We start from the raw sequence: 9,803 nt of genomic DNA, 5'->3' as shown, positions 1-9,803 counted from the left end.
CCCCAGCTCCAGGGGCCCAACCCTTGAGCGCCCGAACCATAGCTCCAGGGGCCCAACCCCTTAGCGCCCGAACCATAGCTCCAGGGGCCAACCCCTGGGGGTCCCAACCCCAGTTCCAGAGGCCCAACCCCTGAGCGCCCGAAACATAGCTGCAGGGGCCTGAAACCTGGGGGCCCAAACACCAGCTCCAGGGGCCCAACCCCTGAGCGCCCAAACCATATCTCCAGGGGCCCAACCTCTGGTGGCCCCAACCCCAGCTCTAGGGGCCCAACCCCTGAGTGCCCCAACCATAGCTCCAGGGACCTAACCCCTGGAGGCCCCAACACCAGCTCCAGGGGCCCAACTCCTGAGCGCCCGAATCATAGCTCCAGGGACCAACCCTTGGGGCCCTTGACCCTAGCTGCAAGAGCCCAACCCCTGAGTGCCCGAACCATAGCTCTAGGGACCTAACCCCTGGGAGCCTCAACCACAGCTCCAGGGGCCTAACCCCTGGGTGCCCGAACCCCAGGTCCAGGGGCCCAACCCCTGGAGCCCCCAACCCCAGCCCGAGGGGCCCAAATCCTGGGGCCCTTGACCCCAACTCCAAGAGGCAAACCCCTGAGCGCCCAAACCATAGCTCCAGTTGCCTAACCCCTGGGGGCCCCAACTCTAGCTCCAGGGGCGAACCCCTGAGCGCTCGAACCATAGCTCAAGCGGCCTAACTCCTGGGGGACCCAAACCTAGCTAAGGGGACCAACCCCTAGGGTCCCCAACCTCAGCTTCAGGGGCCCAACCCCTGAGCGCCCGAACCATCGCTCTAGGGGTCTAACCCCTGGGGTCCCCAATACCAGCTCCAGAGGCTAAACCGCTCGGGGCCCCAACCCCAGCTCCAGGGACCCAACCCCTGAATGCCAAAACCATAGCTCCAGGGGCCTAACCCCTGGGGGCCCCAACCCCAGCTCCAGGGGCTCAAAACCTGGGGGCCCCAACCCCAGGTCCAGGGGCCCAACCCCTGAGCGCCCAAACAATAGCTGAAGGGGCCCAACCCCTGGGGGCCCCAAACCTAGCTCCAGGGTCCCAACCCTTGGGGACCTCAACCCCAGCTCCAGGGGCCGAACCCTTGAGCACCCGAACCAGAACTCCAGTGGCCTAACCCCTGGGGGCCCCAACACCAGCTCCAGGGGCGCAACCGCTGAGCGCCAGAACCATAGCTCTAGGGGCCTAACCCCTGGGTGCCCGAACCCCAGCTCCAGGGGCCCAAATCCTGGGGCCCTCAACCCCTGCTCCAAGGGCCGAATTCCAAAGCGCCCGAACCATAGCTCGAGGAACCTAACACCTGGGGGCCCCAACACCAGCTCCAAAAGACCAACCCCTGAGCGCCCGAACCACAGCTCCAGGGGCCTAACCGCTGGGGGTCCCAACCCCAGCTTCAGGGGCCCAACCCCTCAGCCCCCGAAACATAGCTCCAGGGGCCTAACCCCTGGGGGCCACAATACCAGCTCTAGGGGCCGAACCCCTGAACGAGCGAACCATAGCTCCAGGGGCCTAAACCCTGGGATCCGCAACCCCAGCTAAAGGGGCACAACCCCCGAGGGCCACAACCCCAGCTCCAGGGGCCCAACCCCTGAACGCCTGAACCATAGCTCCAGGGGCCTAAACCCTGGGATCCGCAACCCCAGCTCCAGGGGCACAACCCCCTGCGGGCCACAACCCCAGCTCCAGGGTCCTAACCCCTGAGGGCCCAAACAGTAGCTCGATGGTCCCAACCCCTGAGCGCCCGAACCATAGTTCCAGGGGCCTAACCCCTGGGGGCCCCAACACCAGCTCCAGGGGCTCAACCCGTGGGGGCCCCTACCCCAGACCCAGGGGCACAACCCCTTAGCGCCTGAACCATATCTCCAGGGCCTAACCCCTGGGGCATCAAACTCAACTCCGGGGGCCCAACCCCTTGGGGCCCGAACCCCAGGTCGAGAGGCCCAACCCCTGGAGCCCTCGACCCCAGCTCTAAGCACCCAGCCCCTGAGCGCCCGAACCTTAGCTCCTGGGGCCCAACCCCTGAGCGCCTGAACTATAGATCCAGGGGCCCAACCACTGAGCAACCGAACCAATTCTCCAGGGGCCCAACCCCAGTGCGCCCGAACCATAGCTCCAGGGGCCTAACCCCTGGGGGCCCCAACACAAGCTCCAGGGGCCGAACTCCTGAGCGCCCGAATCATAGCTCCAGGGGCCTAACCCCTGGGGGCCCGAACCCCAGCTCCAGGGGCTCAAAACCTGGGGGCCCCAAAACCAGGTCCATGGGCCCAACCCCTGGGGCCCTCAACCCAAGTTAAAAGGACCCAACCCCTGAGCGCCCGAGGCATAGCTCCAGGGGCCTATCCCCTGGGGGCCCTAACCCCAGCTCCAGGGGCCTAACCCGTGGGGGCTCCAACCCCAGCTCCAGGGGCTCAAAACCTGGGGGCCCCAACCCCAGGTCCATGGGCCCAACCCCTGGGGCCCTCAACCCCAGCTCAAAGGGCCCAACCCCTGAGCCCCCGAACCATAGCTCCAGGGGCCTAACCCCTGGGGGCTCCAACACCATCTCCAGGAGCCCAACCCCTGAGAGCTGGAACCACAGCTCCAGGGTCCGAACCCCTGGGGGCCCCAACCCTAGCTCCAGCGGCCCAACCCATGAGCGCCCGAACCCCAGCTCCAGGGGCCTAACCCCTGGAGACCCCAACACCAGCTTCAGGGGCCCAATCCATGAGCGCCTGAACCATAGCTCTAGGGACCTAACCTCTGGGGGCCCGAACCCCAGCTCCATAGGCCCAACCCCTGGGTGCCCCAACCCCAGCTCCAGGGGCCCAACCCCTGAGCGCCCGAACCATAGCTCCAGGGGCCTAACCTCTGGGGGCCCCAACCCTAGCTCCAGCGGACCAACCCCTGGGGGCCCCAACACCAGCTCCAGGGGCCCAACCGCTGACCGCCAGAACCATAGCTCAACGGGCCCTACCCCTGAGCGCCCGAACCATAGCTCCAGTTGCCTTACCGCTGGGGGTCCAAATTCTCGCTCCAGGGGCGAACCCCTGAGGGTCCGAACCATAGCTCCAAGGGCTTAACCCCTGGGGCCCCAACCCCAGATCCAGGGGCCCAAACCCTAGGGGCCCCAACCCCAGCTCAAGGGGCCCAACCCTTGAGCGCCCGAACCAGAGCCCCAGGGGCCTAACCCATGGGAAGTCCAACATCGCTCCAGGGGCCCAACGCTGAGTGCCAGAACCATAGCTCAAGGGACCCAACCCCTGAGCGCTCCGAACCCATAAGCTCCAGGGGCTAACCCTGGGTCCCCAACCCCAGCTTCAGCGCCCAACACCAGCGCCCGAAACATAGCTGTAGGGTCCTAACCCTGGGGGCACAATACAAGCTCTAGCGCCCGAACACCTGAACGCGCGAACCATAGCTCCAGGAGCCTAAACCCTGGGGTCCCCAAGCCCCTAGCTCCAGGGGCCCAACCCCTGAGAGCCCCAACCCAACTCAAGGGGCCCAACACCTGAATGCCGAACCATAGCTCCAGGGGCGTAACGCCTGCGGGCCACAACCCCAGCTCCAGGGTCCTAACCTCTGAGGGTCCAAACAGTAGCTCGATGGTCCCAACCCCTGAAGGCCTGATCCATAGCTCAAGGGGCCTAACCCCTGGGGGCCCCAACACCAGCTCCAGGGGCTCAACCCCTGGGGGCCTCTACCCCAGCTCCAGGGGCACAAACCCTGAGCGCCTGAACCATATCTCCAGAGCCTAACCCCTGGGGGCCCGAACCCCAGCTCCATGGGCCCAACCCCTGGGTGCCCCAACCCCAGCTCCAGGGGCCCAACCCCTGAGCGCCCGAACCACAGCTCCAGGGGCCTAACCCCTTGGGACCCCAACACCAGCTTCAGGGGCCCAATCCCTGAGCGCCCGAACATTAGCTCTAGGGACCTAACCTCTGGGGGCCCAAACCCCAGCTCCATGGGCCCAACCCCTGGGTGCCCCAACCCCAGCTCCAGGGGCCCAACCCCTGAGCGCCCGAACCATAGCTCCAGGGGCCTAACCTCTGGGGGAACCAACCCTAGCTTTAGCGGCCCAACCCCTGGGGGCTACAACACCAGACCCAGGGGCCTTATCCCTGGAGGTCCCAACCCCAGGTCCAAGGACCCAACCCCTGGGGGCCCCAACCCCAGCTCCAGGGGTCTAACATCTGAGGGCCCCAACCCCAGCTCCAGGGGCCCAAACCCTGAGCGCCCGAACCATGGCTCCAGGGGCGAAATCCCTGGGGGCCCGAACCCGAGCTCCAGGGACCCAAACCCTGAGCGCCTGAACCAGAGCAACAGGGGCCCAAACCCTGGGGTCCAAAACACCAGTTCCAGGGGCCCAACCCCTCAGCGCCCGAACCATAGCTCCAGGGGACCAAGCCCTGCGGCCCTCGACACTACTTCCAAGGGCCCAACCCCTGAGTGCCCGAACCATAGCTCCAAGGGCCTAACCCCTGGGGGTCCAAACACCAGCTCCAGGAGCCCAACCCCTCAGCGTCGGAAACATAGCTCCAGGGGCCTAACCCCTGGGGGCCCCAACCCCAGCTCCAGGGACCTAACCCTGGGGGCCCCAACCCCAGCTCCAGGGGCAAAACCCCTGAGCGCCCGAAATAGAGCTCCAGGGGCCCAACCCCTGGGGGCCCAAACACCCGCTCCTGGGGCCCAACCCCTTAGCACCCGAATCATAGCTCCAGGGGCCCAACCCCTGGGGCCCTCGACTCCAGCTCCAAGGACTCAACCCCTGATCGCCCGAACCATAGCTCCAGGGGCCTAACCCCTGGCGGCCGCAACCCCAGTTCCAGGGGCCGAAATCCTGGGACCCTCGACCCCAGCTCCAGGGGCCCAACCGCTGGGGGCAGCAACCGTAGCTCCAGGGGCCCAACCCCTGGGGGCCCCAACCCCAGCTCCAGGAGCCTAACCCCTGGGGACCCCAACCCCAGCTCCAGGGGCCCAACCCCTGGGGGCCCCAACACCAGCTCCAGGGGCCTAACCCCTGAGCGCCCGAACCATAGCTGCAGGGGCATAACCCCTGGGGGCTTCAACACCAGCTCCAGGGCCCAACCCCTGAGGGCCTGAACCATAGCTCCAGGGACCAACCCCTGGGGCCCTCGAACCAAGCTCAAAGGACCAAAACCCTGAGTGCCCGAACCATAGCTCCAGGGGCCTAATCCCTGGGGGCCCCAACCACAGCTCCAGGGGCCAAACCCCTAGGGGCCCTAACCCCAGCTCCAGGAGCCCAACTCCTGGGGCCCTCCACCCCAGCTCCAGGGGCTCGACCCCTGCGGGCCACAACCGTAGCTCCAGGGGCCCAACCCCTGGGCGCCCGAACCCCAGCTCCAGGGGCTCAACCCCTGGGGGCCCCAACACTAGCTCCAGGGTTCCCACCCCTGAGCGCCCAAACCATAGCTCCAGGGGCCTAACCCCTGCGGGCCACAACTCCAGCTTCAGGGGCCTAACTCCTGAGGGCCCGAACACTAGCTCGATGGGCCCAACACCTGAGCGACCGATCTATAGCTCCAGGGGCCTAACCCCTGGGGGCCCCAACCCCAGCTCCAGGGCCAAACCCCTGGGGTCCCCAACCCCAGCTCCAGGAGCCCAATTCCTGAGCGCCCGAACCATAGCTCCAGGGGCCTAACCCCTGGGGGCCAAAACACCAGTTTCGGGAGCCCAACCCCTGAGAGCCCGAAACATAGATCCAGGGGCCTAACCCCTGGGGGCCCCAACACCAGCTCCAGGGGCCCAACCCCTGAGCGCTCGAACCATAGCTCCAGGTGCCTAACACCTGGGGGCCCCAACACCAGCTCCAGGGGCCCAACCGCTGAGCGCCAGAACCATAGCTCAACGGGCCCTACCCCTGAGCGCCCGAACCACAGCTCCAGGGGCCTAACCCCTGGGGGTCCCAACCCCAGCTCCAGGGGCCCAACCCCTAAGTGCCCGAAACATAGCTCCAGGGGCCTAACCCCTGGGGTCCCCAACCACAGCTCTAGGGGCCCAACCCCTGAACGCCTGAACCATACCTCCAGGGGCCTAACCCCTGCGGGCCACAACCCCAGCTCCAGGGTCCTAACCCCTGAGGGCCCAAACAGTAGCTCGATCATCCCAACCCCTGAGCGCCCGATCCATAGCTCCAGGGGCCTAACCCCTGGGGGCCCCAACACCAGCTCCAGGGGATCAACCGCTGGGGGCCCCTACCCCAGCTCCAGGGGCCCAACCTCTGAGCGCCTGAACCATATCTCCAGGGCCTAACCCCTGGGGGCACCAAACTCAACTCCAGGGGCCCAACCCCTTGGGGCCCGAACCCCAGCTCCAGGGGCCCAACCCCTGGAGCCCTCGACCCCAGCTCCAAGCGCCCAACCCCTGAGCGCCCGAACCATAGCTCCTGGGGCCCAACCCCTGAGCGTCCGAACTACAGATCCAGGGGCCCAACCACTGAGCGACCGAACCAATTCTCCAGGGGCCCAACCCCTGAGCGCCCGAACCATAGCTCCAGGGGCCTAACCCTGGGGGCCCCAACCCCAGCTCCAGGGGCCCAACCGCTGGGGGCCCCAACTCCAGCTCCAGGTGCCCAACCCCTGAGCGCCCGTACCATAGCTCTAGGGGCCCAACCCCTGGGGGCCCCAACACCAGCTCCATTGGCCCAACTCCTGAGCGCCCGAACTATAGCTCCAGGGGTCTAACCCCTGGGAGCCCCGACCCAAGCTCCAAGGGCCCATCCTCTGAGCGTCTGAACCACAGCTACAGGGGCCTAACCCCTGGGGGCCCCAACCCCAGCTCCAGGGGCCCAACCCCTGGGGGACCCAACCCTAGCTCCAGGGTCCCAACCGTTGAGCGCCCGAACCATAGCTCCAGGGTTCCAAACCCTGGGGGCCCCAACCCCAGCTCCAGGGGCCCAACCCCTGAGCGCCCGAACCATAGCTCCAAAGGCCTAACCCCTGGGGGCCCCAACACCAGCTCCAGGGGCCCAACCCCTGATCTCCCGAACCATAGCTCCAGGGACCAACCCCTGGGGCCCTCGACCCAAGCTCCAAGGGCCCAACCCCTCAGTGCCCGAACCATAGCCCCAGGGGCCCAACCCCTGGGGACCCCAACCACAGCTCCAGGGGCCAAACCTCTGGGGTCCCCAACCCCAGCTCCAGGAGCTGAATCCCTGAGCGCCGAAACCATAGCTCCAGGGGCCTAACCCCTGGGGGCCCAAACACCAGCTTCAGGAGCCCAACCCCTGAGAGCCCGAAACATAGATCCAGGGGCCTAACCCCTGGGGGCCCCAACGCCAGCTCCAGGGTCCCAACCCCTGAGCGCTCAAACCATAGCTCCAGGGGCCCAAATCCTTGGGCCTTCAACGCCAGCTCCAAGGGCCCCTTTCCCAAAGCGCCCGAACTGTAGCTCCAGGGGCCTAACACCTGGGGGCCCCAAGACCAGCTCAAGGAGACCAACCCCTGAGCGCCCGAACCACAGCTCCAGGGGCCTAACCGCTGGGGGCCCCAACCCCAGCTTCAGGGGCCGAAACCCTGGGGGCCACAACGCCAGCACCAGGGGCCCAATCCCTGGGGCCCTCGACCCCAGCTCCAAGAGCCAAACCCCTGAGCGCCCGAACCATAGCTCCAGTTGCCTTACCGCTGGGGGCCCCAACTCTCGCTCCAGGGGCGAACCCCTGAGCGTCCGAACCATAGCTCCAGGGGCTTAACCCCTGGGGGCCCCAACACCAGCTCCAGGGGCCCAACCCCTGAGCGCCCGAACCATAGCTGAAGGGGCCTAACCCCTGGGGGCCCCAAATCAATCTCCAGGGTCCCAACCCCTGGGGGCCCCAACACCAGCTCCAGGGGCCCAACCGCTGAGCGCCAGAACCATAGCTCAACGGGCCCTACCCCTGACTGCCCGAACCATAGCTCCACTTGCCTTACCGCTGGGGGCCCAAACTCTCGCTCCAGGGGCGAACCCCTGAGCGTCCGAACCATAGCTCCAAGGGCTTAACCCCTGGGGGCCCCGACCCCAGCTCCAGGGGCCCAAACCCTAGGGGCCTTAACCCCAGCTCCAGAGGCCCAACCCCTGAGCACCTGAACCATGGCTCCAGGGGCCTAACCCCTGGGGGCCCCAACACCAGCTCCAGAGGCTCAACCCCTGAGGGCCCCAACCCCAGCTCCAGGGGCCCAACCCCTGAGCGCCCGAACCATAGCTGAAGGGTCCCAACCCCTGGGGGCCCGAAACCAAGCTCCAGGGTCCCAACCCCTGGGGCCCCCAACCCCAGCTCCAGGGGCCCAACCCTTGAGCGCCCGAACCAGAGCTCCAGGGGCCTAACCCATGGGAGCCCCAACACTAGCTCCAGGGGCCCAACCGCTGAGCGCCAGAACCATAGCTCAAGGGGCCCAACCCCTGAGCGCCCGAACCATAGCTCCAGGGGCCTAACCCCTGGGGGTCCCAACCCCAGCTTCAGGGGCCCAACCCCTCAGCGCCCGAAACATAGCTCCAGGGGCCTAACCCCTGGGGGCCACAATACAAGCTCTAGGGGCCGAACACCTGAACGCGCGAACCATAGCTCCAGGAGCCTAAACCCTGGGGTCCCCAACCCCAGCTCCAGGGGCCCAACCCCTGAGAGCCCCAACCCAACTCCAGGGGCCCAACACCTGAAAGAATGAACCATAGCTCCAGGGGCCTAACGCCTGCGGGCCACAACCCCAGCTCCAGGGTCCTAACCTCTGAGGGTCCAAACAGTAGCTCGATGGTCCCAACCCCTGAACGCCCGATCCATAGCTCCAGGGGCCTAACCCCTGGGGGCCCCAACACCAGCTCCAGGGGCTCAAACCCTGGGGGCCTCTACCCCAGCTCCAGGGGCCCAACCCCTGAGCGCCTGAACCATATCTCCAGAGCCTAACCCCTGGGGGCACCAAACTCAACTCCAGGGGCCCAACTCCTTGGGGCCCGAACCCCAGCTCCAGGGGCCCAACCCCTGGAGTCCTCGACCCCAGCTCCAAGCGCCCAGCCCCTGAGCTCCCGAACCATAGCTCCTGGGTCCCAACCCCTGAGCGCCTGAACTATAGATCCAGGGGCCTAACCACTGAGCGACCGAAACAATTCTCCAGGGGCCCTACCCCTGGGGGCCCCAACGCCAGCTCCAGGGGCCCAATTCCTGAGCGCCCGAACAATAGCTCCAGGGGCCTAACCCCTAGGGTCCCGGACCCCAGCTCCAGGGGCACAACCCCTAAGCGCCTGAACCATAGCTACAGGGGTCTAACCCCTGGGGGCCACAACCCCAGCTCCAGGGTCCCACCCCCTGGGGGCCCCAACCCTAGCTACAGGGGCCCAACCCCTGAGAGCCCGAATCATAGCTCCAGAGGCCCAACCCTTGGGGGCCCCAACCCCAGCTGCAGGGGACCAACCCTTGAGCGCCCGAACGATAGCTCCAGGGGCCTAATCCCTGGGGGCCCCAACTCCAGCTCCATTGGCCCAACCCCTGAGGGCCCAAACCATAGCTCCAGGGACCGACCTCTGACGCCCTCGACCCTAGCTCTAAGGGCCCAACCCCTGAGAGCCCGAATCACAGCTCCAGGGGCCTAACCCCTGGGGGCCCCAATTCCAGCTCCAGGGGCCTAAACCCTGTGGGCCCCAACCCCAGCTCCACGGGCCCAACCCCTGAGCGCCCGAACCAGAGCTCCAGGGACCCAACCCCTGGGGGCCGACACACCAGCTCCAGGGGCCCAACCCCTGAGCGCCTGAACCATAGCTCCAGGGGCCCAACCCCTGGGGCCCTCGACCCCAGCTCCAAGGACCCAACCCCTGAGCGCCAGAAC

Source organism: Gopherus evgoodei, chromosome 21 (assembly GCF_007399415.2).
Source record: "Gopherus evgoodei ecotype Sinaloan lineage chromosome 21, rGopEvg1_v1.p, whole genome shotgun sequence".
Taxonomy (NCBI): Eukaryota; Metazoa; Chordata; order Testudines; family Testudinidae; genus Gopherus; species Gopherus evgoodei.
Note: the sequence above shows the minus strand (reverse complement) of the source record.